The sequence below is a fragment of the Rhinatrema bivittatum genome, chromosome 9 (genome assembly GCF_901001135.1).
Source record: "Rhinatrema bivittatum chromosome 9, aRhiBiv1.1, whole genome shotgun sequence".
Classification (NCBI taxonomy): domain Eukaryota; kingdom Metazoa; phylum Chordata; class Amphibia; order Gymnophiona; family Rhinatrematidae; genus Rhinatrema; species Rhinatrema bivittatum.
Window position 1 is genome coordinate 210,464,781 of NC_042623.1, and position 13,923 is coordinate 210,478,703.

The 13,923-nt window shown below is 43.4% G+C and overlaps 1 protein-coding gene across 1 annotated transcript in view; it reads right to left on the reverse strand.

The window, feature by feature from the left end:
* Window positions 1–2,255: 2,255 nt before the first annotated feature.
* Window positions 2,256–13,923, reverse strand: part of ANKUB1 (ankyrin repeat and ubiquitin domain containing 1) — a 53,518-nt gene continuing 41,850 nt past the window's right edge. The window contains exons 6-7 of the transcript XR_003858589.1: window positions 9,017–9,140; window positions 2,256–2,314 (exon numbers count right to left, since the gene is read on the reverse strand). The gene's annotated coding sequence lies outside the window, so the exon portion shown is untranslated. The remainder of the gene's footprint in view (window positions 2,315–9,016; window positions 9,141–13,923) is intronic.

Consider the following 13,923-nt stretch of genomic DNA (forward strand, 5'->3'; position numbering starts at 1 on the left):
ATGTGAAGAGGAAGAGAAGAAAAAGGAAGCCAGCATACATGCAGAGATCCTGTTAGATCTCTACCAGGACCCATACCTATTTGTGTGGGGAGGAAACACTGTAAACATGTGGGTAAGTAGCTCCCCATGTGGGAGAGTGTACATGGTGTGCTCCTTTGATATAAATGTTCAGATCACACCATTTTATGTTGTGGATTTCTATTTCCCTTTGCAGGGGCAGCCTGCCATGGTTATTCCATGATTTTTCTGTTGCTTAAGCTTAATGCCTCCATATAGACTTTTAGTTTGGAGAGAGAGTTTCTTTCCACCTTCCCTATACCTTTTATATTTTTTATGCTAATTTATTTAAGTTCTGAATACCCATTCACTAGGGACTCAGTTACTTTTTTTTTTCTCTGCTTCAATAATCATGGGAGAGGAGCCTGAAATCATTAGGACCTGTGGAGAGGGATGACTTACAACTATCCTGAGGAGAAGAAGAAGGAGAGAGGGGAGAAAGAAGTCGGAAAGGACCCCAACAGAGCCCATGAATATCTACTGAAGATTTTGGGAGGAGTAACATCAGTATTGGTGTGATACTAAAAGGGAAAAGAGGAAAATAACTGGTGCCATTCAAGAATTGTGAGGAAATTAAGGAGTCTGAGAAGACAACATGGAGAAGTAGGAGATAAGACTGAATATGTAAATAGACATCTAAAATTGAATTTCACCTTTAACATTTCACCTACATTGTCCTATACCAGTGGGATGAATGAAATATCAGAATAAAGACTGAATTGACTGATTTTACCATCTTAGCATTTAAGCAAGACGTTATAAAGTCACAAATGTATTATAAGAACTCACTTGTAACATCGTTAAGTGAACCAAATGGCTGTAAAGAATAATTTCATCATTTCAAAATGTATCAGTAAAAGTAATGTTGGAAACCAAGTCAGTTTCCAGTGTGCTTCTTACTGCCTAGTGACTGTAACAGTCATCAGTACTGTTATCATCACTGCTGTGTACAAGAACTTTGAACTGGGATTTGTTTGCAATGCTAAGGGCCTTGAAAGTTATCTCCCCCCCCCCCCCCCCCCCCGCTCAAGGAATCCTGGAGATTACTGAATTAGAACATGAAGTTAATTGTACTACCTAAAACTGTGATTTGAGATATGGCTTCTGGATCCATTATCCAGGATAAACTAGCCTAGGGGTTACATACAGTTGTTAGCATCATCATCAGTCGACAGACATACCTGCTCTACAAAATTTGCTTTTCTCAGCACAGATGGCCCAATTTACTTACATATTAGTGAACCTTTCCAAGTCAGCTTGGTTCCATCAGCACAAGACCAATGAGCACCAGTTGACAAATATGTACCAATCAATGCATGGCCAAATGATACTCATTAACAGATGGGCCAATAAGTCTCGTCTGCAATGCACTTTGTATGACCTCCTTCCATGATGATATAAGCGTTGTGAGTCACCATGGTGGCTGCTGCTTCACTCTTTCCTTAATTTAACATGCCATCTTGGTTGACTTAAGAGTCAGCTAGGTTGAAATGCTTCCGCTCTGGTGCAGAACATGCATCTGGATGCTCTCTGAGCCTAACATGGTTGGGGAAGGGGTATAGCAGGGCTCCACAAATCAGCTACAGTAAATGAATGTAGTGCATTAGACAGTTTTATTCTTTTCTTGAAGCACCTTAACAACATTTTTCATATTTCAATTTTTCAGTCTGCTAATACACAAACCTTCCACTTAATACCGATTTCTGTTTGTATGAGATTGTTTCCACAGTCATTTCTAGCTCTGGCATATTCTTCCAAACTCTTTTAAAGCAGTGGCTGCAGGGATGAAGGGGAACCCTTGAAATGACAAAGCTGTGTCCCAAAACTTCTTAGGATAATGTGTACCTCCTGAGCAGAGGGGATTTAACATTTAGGAAAAAAAATCCAAAGAGGTCAATAATATTGGCTGATGCCATTGTTCTTTCATACAGATCCTCCATAAGCAGGGACACCCTCTGGCTGATGATGCTTGGATCAAGCATGTTACCTGGAATTTACAGTACCTTGAATTGATGGCTGGGAAAAAGCATTGCTTTTGTTATTTAAGACAACTGTAGATAGTTTGAATGTATTTATTTATTTGATTTATAATCCGCTTTGTACATCAAAGTGGATTACATTCAGATACCATACTTAGTTTTTGGGTACTTGCCAGGTTCTTATGGCCTGGATTGGCCACTGTTGGAAACAGGATGCTGGGCTTGATGGACCCTTGGTCTGACCCAGTATGGCATGTTCTTATGTTCTTATGTGAAGGCTACAAAATGGAAATGTCACAAAGGAGTTACACATTTTTTAGCACTGCATTTTAGATTCTTTTACTTTACCTTAACATACAGTACAATACAATAAACACATTTTAAAATATGTTTAGAATCAAATAATTTATAAACGGCTGCTGGTGGTAGTAATGCAGTTTTACTATAACCAGATGTCTCTAACAAATTCATCATATATTGTTCCAGCATAATTTACAGACATGCTGTACATGGTCAGTATTTTATGTAGGCAGGCAGTGGGCTGGCTTAGAACGACAATGGATCTAACATGCTGCCATCATTGTTCCTGGGCTGTCACTCACAGGAGTGCTATCGATTGTCTTCTGTTTTAGCAAATAAGAATACCCAGCAAACCTGAAGGCTTTAATCAAGCTCTTTTCATTTTCTGTTCAGCAGACAGTCTGATATTAATAGCACTTTCCCTGTATGTACCCGGATCAGTCCAGACTGTGGGTTATGCCTCCCCTCCAGCAGATGGAGACAAAGAAAAACTTGAAGAGCACCCCTCTTAACTTGGAGCGCCACCTGCCTCTCTTCAGTGTTTCTCTGTCTCCAGCAGATGGAGGTGGCAATCCCTGCAGGCTTGATCTTCTATGTGGTTAAGTAAAATATCTTCACCAAAAAAAAAAAAAAAAAGGAAAGATTCAGGGAGCAAACCAGATCAAGCAACTTACTCTAATCCTCCCAGAGGGTCGGCAGGTCCTAGTTGGACTATCCCCTCTGGTAGTAGGATCCAGGAGCTGGGGTTGGTGACCCCGCAGGCCTCCTTATGGGTAAGACGCCTGGGGTCCGGTCCCTCTCCCCACTTTTCAGAAGGCATTTGACAAAGTCCCTCATGAGAGGCTTCTACAAAAACTAAAAAGTCATGGGATAGGAGGAGGTGTACTTTCGTGGATTAGAAACTGGTTAAAAGACAGGAAACAGAGAGTAGGATTAAATGGTCAATTTTCTCAGTGGAAAAGGGTAAACAGTGGAATGCCTCAGGGATCTGTACTTAGACAGGTGCTTTTCAATATATATATAAATGATCTGGAAAGGAATACAAGTGAGGTTATCAAATTTGCAGATGATACAAAATTATTCAGAGTAGTTAAATCACAAGCAGACTGTGATACATTACAGGAGGATCTTGCAAGACTGGAAGATTGGGCATCCAAATGGCAGATGAAATTTAATGTGGACAAGTGCAAGGTGTTGCATATAGGGAAAAATAACCCTTGCTGTAGTTACACAATGTTAGGTTCCATATTAGGAGCTACCACCCAGGAAAAAGATCTAGGCATCATAGTGGATAATAGGGATGTGAATCGTGTGCCCAATCGTTTTAACGATCGATTTTGGCTGGGGGGGGGGGGGGCGGGGAATCTGATCGGCATGGTTTTTTTTGTAAAAAAAAAATCGGTTTTTCGGTTAGTGCGCACTAACAGAAAATGTTACAATTTGACACTTTTCAGGTCAGTTAAGGTCAGTTTAGGAATGAATATGTATTCCTATTGTCTGCCCTCTTATTTATTCATGTTACCAAGGTTTCCACTGACGTGATGGTTTAATATATGGGGGATGGGAAATGGAAACAGTTGGTAGCTTGACAAAAAAAGTAATGTGATCAGTCAATGTGACTAGAACTTGTGCCCTGTCCCTGATACCGGGAGTGTTGTGATCTTCCTGCACACAGTGAATGTATCAGGGTAGGGTATCCTGGTTACCGGGGGTGTTGTGATCTTCCTGCACGCAGTGCCCTATCCCTGATACCGGGGGTGTTGTGATCTTCCTGCACACAGTGCCCTATCCCTGATACCGGGGGTGTTGTGATCTTCCTGCACTCAGTGCCCTATCCCTGATACCGGGAGTGTTGTGATCTTCCTGCACACAGTGCCCTATCCCTGATACTGGGAGTGTTGTGATCTTCCTGCACACAGTGCCCTATCCCAGTTACCGGGGGTGTTGTGATCTTCCTGCACGCTGTGCCCTATCCCTGATACCGGAAGTGTTGTGATCTTCCTGCACACAGTGCCCTATCCCTGATACCGGGAGTGTTGTGATCTTCCTGCACACAGTGCCCTATCCCAGTTACTGGGGGTGTTTCATACCAAGGGACAGATCATGCGGCAGATTCTCGAATGTCTTATTGCCCTGGGAGCTGTAGTTTCCGTCCCTCAGGCCGAGTTGAAAAAGGGAAGATATTCCATCTATTTCGTAGTTCCCAAGAAGGAAGGATCCTTCCAGCTGATTCTTGACCTCAAGAGAGTCAACAGAGTGCTCAAAGTCCCGCATTTCCGAATGGAGACTCTACGATCTGTCCTTGCGGCAGTACGCAGTGGCGAATTCCTAGCGTCCTTGGATCTCACGGAAGTGTACTTGCACATAGCCATTCACAAAGCTCACCAGAAATATCTTCGCTTCAAGATTCTTGGAAAAAGGTTTCAGTTCGCTGCCCTGCCTTTCGGACTCGCTACAGCACCCCGCACGTTCACCAAGGTAATGGTAGTCATGGCAGCGGCCCTGCACAGAGAGGGTATTCTGGTGCACCCATACCTGGACGACTGGCTCATTCAGGTAAAGTCCCAGGAGCTCTGCGTGGAAGCTGTCTCCAAAGTCCTCAGTCTTCTCGAGTCTCTCAGATGGGTCGTCAATCAGGCCAAAAGCAAGCTTCTTCCTTCTCAAATCATGGATTTTTGGGGGGCTCAGTTCGACACCAGTCGGGGGAAGGTATTCCTCCCGCCAGAGCAGATCAACAAGTTTTTGCTGTCTGTCCATCGACTGTTGACTCTCCCTCTACCTATGGCATGGGACTATTTGCAGGTTCTCATGTCCATGGCATCCACCTTGGAGTTGGTTCCCTGGGCTTTTGTGCATATGAGACCATTGCAACGAGCATTACTGGCTCACTGGGATCCGAAGTTGGAGGAGTTTCAGGCCCCCTTGCCTCTCACAGAGTCCACCAAGTGCAGTCTTGGCTGGTGGCTTGTCCCAGAACATCTGAGCCAAGGGGGTGGACCTCGAAGTTCCCCAATGGATAGTAGTAACCACAGATGCCAGTCTTTCAGGTTGGGGAGCAGTCTGTCAGTCCCAATCGGTCCAGGGCCTATGGTCGGTGGAGGAAGCGAGTTGATCCATCAATCGCTTGGAGACCAGGGCTGCTTGTTTGGCTCTCAGTTATTTTTGTCTTCTCCTTCGCAACAGAGCGGTCAGAGTCCTGTCCGACAATGCAACAACCGTAGCCTACATCAACCTTCAAGGCGGTACCAAGAGTCAAGCAGTAGCGGCAGAAACGGAGCTATTCATGGACTGGGCGGAGAAGAATCTTGCTCTTCTAGCCACGTCTCACATTGCCGTAACCGACAACGTACAAGCAGATTACGTAAGCGGCAAAGGATAGATCCAGGGGAACGGGAGCTCTCCGACCAAGCGATGGACCTCATCATGCGCAGGTGGAGGTTTTCTCATTTAGACCTGATGGCTATGCTTCAGAATACCAAGGCTCTGCACTTCTACAGCCACAGAAGAGAGCACGAGGCGGAAGGAGTCAATGCACTTGCTTCCCTGGCTGACTTTGGTGTTCCTGTATGTCTTCCCTCCTTGGCCTCTAGTTAGCAAGATTGTTCGCCGAATAGAGGTACATCCAGGGAGGGTGATTCTGGTGGCGCTGGAGTGGCCCAGATGTCCGTGATTCACCAACCTGGTCAATCTTGCGTTGGAGCTCTGAGGCTCGGACATCTTCCACATTTGCTTCGTCAGGGGCCTATATTTTTCGACCAGGCAGATCGCTTTTGTCTAGTGGACTGGCTTTGAGAGGCGGCGATTAAGAAAGAAAGGATACTTGGAGGCCATGATTACTACTCTGCTACAAGCTAGGAAAAGCTCTACTTCCCTTTCCTATATCAGGGTTTGGAAGGTTTTTGAGACCTGGTGTCGAGAGTAGGGTTTTCTCACCATTCGCCGTCCATAGCTCATACTTTGGCGTTCTTGAAGAAGGGCTTGGCCAAAGGTTTGTCTTTCAGTTCCCTACGGGTTCAAGTAGCGTCTTAGGTTCTCTGGTAGGTGGAGTTCATGGACAGTCTCTCGCTTCACATCCAGATGTGGTTCGTTTTCTTTGGGGGGGGTGAAGCATCTTCACCCCCCAGTCCGACCAGTGTGTCCTTCGTGGAATCTTAATTTGGTACTGAGAGTTTTGTGTGACCCACCTTTTGAGCCTCTTCAGAGGGCCACGTTAAAGGACCTCAACTTGAAAACAGTATTTTTGGTGGCTATTGGCCCGGCCCAGCAGATATCTGAGATCCAGGCCCTGTCGTGCAGAGAACCCTTCTTGCAGATTTCTAACTCGGGAGTTTCTCTTAGAATGGTAACTTCCTTTCTACCAAAGGTGGTTTTGTCCTTCCATGTCAGTCTATGGAGCTCCCAGCCTTTTCAGATTCCTCCTCTGATGCTCCGCATGCCAAAGAGTTGAGGATGTCTTGATGTTAGAAGGACTCTATTGCATTATTTGGAGGTCACTAACCCTTTATCATTTGTTCGTCTTATGGAGCGGGCCTAAGAGAGGACAGAAGGCATCTAAAGCGACAATAGTTGAAGGAAGCTATTTCCTCTGCGTACATTTGTTACGGTCATCCCGTTCCTGAAGGGTTGAAAGCCCACTTGCTTCGTTCCCATGCGGCTTCATGGGCTGAATGTCAGTTGGTATCGCCACAAGAAATTTGCAGAGCGGCAACCTGGAAGATGATACATACCTTTGCTTGTCAGTCCAGGCTCCAAACGCTGGCGATTTTGGCAGTGCTGTCATTCGAGTGGGACTCTTGGGGTCCCACCCTAACTAGGGATGATTTGGTACATCCCACAGTCTGGTCTGATCTGGGTATGTACAGGGAAAGGAAAATTGGTTCTTACCTGCTAATTTTCGTTCCTGTAGTACCACTGATCAGTCCAGACGCCCGCCCTTTGAAGGAGGGTATTTCTTCCCTGAGAGTCCACTGCAAATCCTCAATTACAGTACTTCATTCTGCAGAACACTATAGAAGGCTACAAGTTTCTTCTCATTCACTGTTTGGCAACAATTTGTTTACTAATTGAAGTTCCAAGTTCTCTATTTTTGACCTTGCTTGGTCCATGTTTGCTCCTGGTTTGATCTTATTTTAATTCTGCTTGGATATTCTGTACACTGAAGAGATGCAGGTGGCGCTCCAAGTTAAGAGGGGTGCTCTTCAAGTTTTTCTCTGTCTCCATCTGCTGGAGGGGAGGCATAACCCACAGTCTGGACTGATCTGTGGTACTATAGAAACATAGAAATGACGGCAGAAGAAGACCAAACGGCCCATCCAGTCTGCCCAGCAAGCTTCACACATTTTTTCTCATACTTATCTGTTTCTCTTAGCTCTTTGGTACAGGAATGAAAATTAACAGGTAAGAACCAATTTCACTTTTCAAATATTCCAGTTAAACTAGTAGGCTTAGGATAGCAATGATAGTTAAGTCTGATTATGATTATGAGCAGAGAGGAAAGTGAAGGAAATTCCAATTATGTACAATAATTGATTGCTCTCTACCTACATTTTTTCTTTATGTATCCCTTCAGATTTCCTGCCATTAATATGGAAACACAAACAGTATATCACTGAATGTACTAATCAAAATCTCCTTACATTTTTATTGATATGAATATTATGAGGTGAAATGTACTGTGAGAGATCTGTACTCACACTTACCCAACAGAGACTGCACTTTATCACTCACTGGCAGGGTAACCATATCTAAGGTAAATAAGTGTCACTTATGTATCTGGTGATAGAGCAAAATGTTGTATATTGATCACCAATCAGAGGAATTCTGATCTTGATTAATCTTTCATCTTCTTTCAACTTAACTACAGAATATCAGTTCTGATTTTTCTGCACCACATTTTGTTTCTTAAAACACTCAAAAATTATAGAATCTTTATCTTCTAGACAGACTACATTAAATAAAATAATATATTATACCTGATCAGGTATAATATATTATACCTGATTGAGGGAACATTGTGTCTATAGTAAATGAAGTAGCACATTTTACACAAGGTCTTAATAATGTTTTTCTTTTACTAAAAATATTTATCTCCAGCACTTCTGAAATAATATCTATTTTTTTCAAAGAAATTAACTGAAATGTTAGATTGTGCTCATTGCAACATTGGGCAATGGGCTTCATCTATGTTTCATGATGAAATTGCAACTTTGGATTGCAATTCTGATCCTAGTAACTATCACCAGTAAAAATGATGCCCCTGATCATTAGGTGATTGCCAGGAGGCTCTGCGGGGGCCCTGAAACACAGCTGAAGAAGGAACACATGTTCTCAAGGCATGTGAATCTTGGACAAAATAGCTTTTAAAAGTTATTTTCCCTTTTTATTAATGTATTTATAAAACTTGTAGCCCCTCTATCCTCCGTTCTTGGTGGATGCGAGGCTATTGTAGCATCTTGTGGATAGCATTTCAATTCAGCCAAGTTTTTGAGTCTTCTAGGCTGAAATGCATCTTCACGACATGTTTTTTCAGTGCAATCTGTGGGCCCTAGTTACTAAGCATTTTTCCCATAAACACAAAATGGAAGAAAACCTTTAGTAAAAAAAACTCCCTATGAATGCAGTATGAAGTGCACATGTTTAACAAAGGATTTAAAAAGACTGTCTAAGACTTCCTAACATACCATTTCCTTTTGATTTTAATCATAATATCAGTGCCATCTTCAATGCAAAGGCTTGCAGACGGTCTTCCTGGCTAGGGTCTTTGCCATTTCTAATTGCTGAAGCCATGGTTTTTCTTTAAATTCACTAGAAGAAGATAATACAAATTACTTTTCTCCTCAGATTATAGTATATACTGTATATTGTTTTCAATCTTTTCTCAGACATTTTGTGTACCATTTGATTAGAATTATTAGTTATGAAAGGGAGAGATTAGTTACATTGTGTAGACTGAGGTTGAATTTAGAGTAGAGCCATATGTTTTTGACAATTTTGCAGTACTAAGAAAAAATAGTGGACATAAGGGGGCGGATTTTCATACTCCGCGAATAGGCCTACTTTTGTTTGCGCTCCAGGCGCAAACAAAAGTACGCTGGATTTTAGTAGATACGCGCGGAGCCGCGCGTATCTGCTAAAAACCTGGATCGGCGCGCGCAAGGCTATCGATTTTGTATAGCCGGCGCGCGCCGAGCCGCACAGCCTACCCCCGTTCCCTCCGAGGCCGCTCCGAAATCGGAGCGGCCTCGGAGGGAACTTCCTTTTGCCCTCCCCTCACCTTCCCCTCCCTTCCCCTACCTAACCCACCCACCCGGCCCTGTCTAAGCCCCCACCTTACCTTTGTCGGGGGATTTACGCCTCCCGGAGGGAGGCGTAAATCCCCGCGCGCCAGCGGGCCTCCTGCGCGCCGGGCCGCGACCTGGGGGCGGGTACGGAGGGCGCGGCCACGCCCCCGTACCCACCCCCAAAACGCTGCCGACACACCCCCGAAACGCCGCGACGACCAGGCCCGCCCCCCGACACGCCCCCCTCGGAGAACCCCGGGACTTACGCGAGTCCCGGGGCTCTGCGCGCGCCGGTAGGCCTATGTAAAATAGGCTCACCGGCGCGCAGGGCCCTGCTCGCCTAAATCCGCCCGGTTTTGGGCGGATTTAGGCGAGCAGGGCTCTGAAAATCCGCCCCAAGGCTTGTAGTTGGTTTGAGACAATAACTTATTCACAATAACCTGAATTATTAAATTGCATCCAAAAGGAATCCCCCAATTTCCAAATCTACAAACACATAACTCTACTAAAAGCACATCACATAACTGGAAATAGTGGTCTTGCTCCAGTCTCAGAATTCTAATATAACAATAACTAAAAGGAATTAAGTTCCGAATGCCAAGTACATTTCTTATAATAGAAAATATTAACTGACTTCTGTAACAAGAACGAAGTTTAAGTGTTGATCCCCCTCAAACACGAAGCTAATCGAGAGTTGTGAACTCTATCTAAGGATCTTCTGGTATTATCTCCAGGCTACTGCCTGGAGATAATACCCTTAATTCAATAAACATACACATGGTTACTGTGACTCCAACATCGCTCTAAGCTTCAACAGCAAGAGGAAGTGTGGAAAAGAGGATTTGCACTCACAAAGCAGGGAGTAGCTGGCTTGTTATGGCGGTTACTACCCCAAACCAAATAAGCCTGATACTTCACTTTCAATGCATATCCAGCATAGCTCTCTGCTTCAACGGCAGGGGAGAAGAAAAACTGATACTTCACGCATATCCAGCATAGCTCTCTGCTTCAACGGCAGGGGAGAAGAAAAACAACCAATAAGGGCTGAATAACATAGTCTGGATAAAACAAATAAGCATGGGTGTAGCTTGCTTATTGCGGCGGTTACTACCCCTAACTAATCAAGCTTGATATTTCACTTGGATGCAGCTCCATCACTGCTCTCTACATCAATGGTGGGGGTGGAAGGGAAATAGAACCAAAGAGCTAAGAGAAACAGATAAGTATGAGAAAAAAAAATGTGTGAAGCTTGCTGGGCAGACTGGATGGGCCGTTTGGTCTTCTTCTGCCATCATTTCTATGTTTCTATATATATGTTTCTATGTTTCTGGCCAAATATATTTCCACAGCCACTGTTTCTCTCCTAAAATGTTCTTATTCCACTACATTTTGGTGGAGTTTAATATCATTCTCATTTCTCCACCAAAAATGCCTCTTATGAGATATTGCATTATATACTGGTCTTTTCTTTTCTCAGAAGTTTCCTTCTGCTCCTATGGGTTTCTAGCTCAATCAGAACCAACATCTATTGGATTATAGTGCCATGAGCCTTTACTCATAACTATCCAAGGTTCTCCCCCCCCCCCTTATTTTACATTCCCCTCCCAACTCAATCCAGTCATTTCAGTAACAGTCCTTCTCCGAGGACAAGCAGGATAGTAGTCCTCACACTTGGGTGACATCATCAGATGCAGCCCTGATGCGGAAAATGTATGTCAAAGTTTCTAGAACTTTGACTAGACACACTGAGCATGCCCTATACCATGTGTCCACGCGGGGTCCCTTTCCAGTCTCTTTTTTTCCGCAGAGCTGTAAGCCTCATAGTGTGAGTGAGTTTTCCCTTTTGTGCGCCCCTTCGTGCATGCCTGAAGTGAAGTCCACTGAAGCTTTTCTCTTTTCCTCTTTTGATCTGACTACAAAAGAAAAATGGAGCAGAACACTTTATCACAAATAAAATAGGACAAGGGCTACATGGAAACCTTAGGAGATCCACAAAAATCAAACAGTGAACGAACACTAACCTAGTCCACCCCACGAAAAACAACTCCTCAGCAGTTCACTCCTACCTAATGTTCACACTGCTTCTTCTGAATGCGCAGTCTATTTTTTAAAAAATACTTGAAGCGTTAAATCTGACCATCTTCTGCATCTCTAAAACCTGGCTGAACAATAAAGATAATGTACTCTTAAATCATAATGAACATTCCAAATATGTCTTTCACTTCCCCAGAACTAAGCGTAAAGGAAGGGATTATTAATAATTAGTAAAAAAGAGCTTAAACTTATTCCATAAAAAGTAGAAATTAACCCTCCCTATGAAGTGGCAATACTTAAATCACCACAAATAAATATTGGAATGGTCTATTGCTCCCCAGGAATACTTCAAAAAGACTGCTCACCACTAATCAAAGTATTTCCTTCACCTGAGTCTACTCTCATAGTAGGTGACTTTAATCTACATGTTGATAGAACAACTAAAACCACTGCCTGTGAAACCTTCTTAGAAACAATGGAAGCAATGGGATGGTTACAATTTGTAACTACACCCATACATAAAGCAGGACATATTCTAAATCTTATATTTGTCAATCACAACAATTCTATGATAACTACCTCTCACACAATACTGCCTTGGTCTGATCACCAATTACTTAAAGCGGACATAACCTTCCTCAACCCAATAAAAAACCCCCCACAAATAATAACCAGACATTCACCTTCAGAAAAAAGATAGTCAGATTTACTTGCAGAATCAATAAAAAAATAAGCTAATCAATTTCAACCATGCTAATGCCTCTGCAGCATTTGACACCTGGGATAAAATGGTCAAAGAAATTGCTGATAACCTAAGCCCAATCCAGATAAAATAATCCAATTTGAACAAAGTACTTCTAATCAAAAGAAACCATGGTACAATGAAGAATTAAGACGCTCTAAACAATCACTGAGAAAATCTGAGAAACTCTGGTGGAAATGTCCAACTTCAGAATCACTTGGAAAAAACAGATCACTCCTTTCTCAATACCGGGAGTTGATCAACAAAACGAAAAAAGAATACTATGCTAAACAGATTCATGGGGTAATTTTTAACTCTAAATTACTCTTCGATGTCGTTAAACACCTAATCAAGGACCCGTCTTCCTCAATCTTGAGCAACAAAGACTTCTCAAAGAATGCCTGCAATCAATATGCCAATCATTTGTTAGACAAAATAAATAGGCTAAAAATTCTTGAGTTAAAAAGTACTAGAACATCCTCGTAGATCTATATCACCCCTGATTACATTAGTCAATGTATATGTCGATCTATAATATGTATGTCATGTTGTAAACTGTTGTGATCTTCATTTGGAACAACGGTATATAAAATGACTAAAATAAATAAATAAATAAATAAAACGAACGAACTATGGCTATTTTTGGCCTTGTGGAAAACTTTGGATTTCCTCATGTTTTTCACAGTTTTCCCTTGTTGTTCCTTCAGCAGGTCCCTCTTGGTGCCCTCCCAAATAGTCTCCTAATCAGGGTTTTTGGCGGTTCGGGTAAGTTTCCTTTCGCAGTAGATTCCCCATCGTCACCCTGCTGCCATCGCCTTCGGTTTCTGCTCCTTTTGTGTTATCCATCATGGCAAAGTCCATTTTTTGGCGATGTCCCCGGTTCCTGAGTACCATGTCCATCAAAGATCCAGATGAAATATGTGTCCTCTGCCTGGGGGCGTCGCATGAGTCCGGGATTGCCACTTATATGATGTGGTTAGTGCAGTTAGTGTAGCTGTGTTTAAAAAAGGATTGGATAAGTTCTTGGAGGAAAAGTCCATTACCTGCTATTAATTAAGTTGACTTAGAAAATAGCCACTGCTATTACTAGCAACAGTAGCATGGAATAGACTTAGTTTTTGGGTACTTGCCAGGTTCTTATGGCCTGGATTGGCCTTGATGCTGGGCTTGATGGACCCTTGGTCTGACCCAGTATGGCATGTTCATGCGCACAGGTGACCCTGAAGGGATGTCAATTCGACGCGACAAGATGGAGCAGATTTTCTGGTCGAAGAAGTCTGAGCCATCAGCATCGGCATTGGCATCGAAGGACCAAGGAGCCGCACTGATGGACACTGAGCCATCGACATCAGCGGGACCATCGGTTCCGTCAATGCTGCTGGCAAACGGGGGCTGCTGGACACTGCCCATCATCGATTTCCTGCAGACCGAGGATGTCAGGTTCCTCGTCATTGGCCTCTGCACTGGGGAAGGACTGGGCCATGCATCAAGCGAAGCCAAAGAAGCATCGGCACTGGTCCTTGTCTATTTA